This window comes from Callospermophilus lateralis, unplaced genomic scaffold, assembly GCF_048772815.1.
Source record: "Callospermophilus lateralis isolate mCalLat2 unplaced genomic scaffold, mCalLat2.hap1 Scaffold_130, whole genome shotgun sequence".
In the NCBI taxonomy this organism is placed as follows: Eukaryota; Metazoa; Chordata; class Mammalia; order Rodentia; family Sciuridae; genus Callospermophilus; species Callospermophilus lateralis.
The window spans coordinates 401,245-402,084 of record NW_027512473.1 but is presented as its reverse complement, the minus strand read 5'-3'; the positions used below and the strand labels follow the sequence as shown (position 1 = coordinate 402,084).

Sequence of the window (840 nt, the reverse complement as noted above, 5' to 3'; positions counted from 1 at the left end):
CAGCAATGTATGAGTGTGCCCTTCTCCTCACATCCTTGCCAACACTTATTGTTGTTTGTATTCTTAATAGCTGCCACTCTGACAGGAGTGAGATAAAATCTTAGATTAGTTTTGATTTGCATTTCTCTAATTGCTAGAGATGTTGAGCATTTTTTCATATATTTGTTGATTGATTGTATATCATCTTCTGAGAAGTGTATGTTCATTTCCTTGGCCCATTTATTGATTGACTTATTTGAGTTTTTTTGTTTGTTTGTTTGTTTGTTTGTTTTTTGGTGTTAAGATTTTTGAGTTCTTTAAATACCTAGAGACTAGTGCGCTATCTCATGTGCATGTTCTAGAAATTTGTTCCCATTCTGTAGGCTCTCTATTCACTTCACTGATTATTTCTTTTGCTGAGAAGAAGCTTTTGAGTTTGAATCCATCCCATTCATTGTTTCTTGATTTTAATTCCTGTGCTAAAAATTATGGAATGCTTCATGAATTTGCATGTCATCCTTGCATAGGGGCCATGCTAATCTTCTCTGTATCATTCCAATTTTAGTATATGTGCTGCCAAAGTGAGCACCTGATCAATGTCTTTTGAAAACATTTAATAATCTTAATCCATACCTATGAATGTATTTTCACATTCCTAAGTGTCTTAAGAATACATTTTTTCCTTGAAATCATGTATTCATAAGCAATATCTTTGGATCCTTACAGTTACCCAGTGGAATATGTAGTATTGTGAATGCTAATTTGTTTTTGATAGTTTTCTGTTCACAAAAACACTTTGACAAACTGTTATAAGCTGACTGTATTCCCCTGTAATTTATATATTGAAATCCCAATTCCCAG

The 840-nt window shown here is 33.0% G+C and overlaps 1 non-coding gene across 1 annotated transcript; it reads right to left on the bottom strand.

Moving 5' to 3' along the window:
* Window positions 1-461: 461 nt before the first annotated feature.
* On the bottom strand, window positions 462-568 carry LOC143640189 (U6 spliceosomal RNA). The gene has a single exon (XR_013154892.1). It is a non-coding gene; the product is annotated as a U6 spliceosomal RNA (small nuclear RNA).
* Window positions 569-840: the final 272 nt, after the last annotated feature.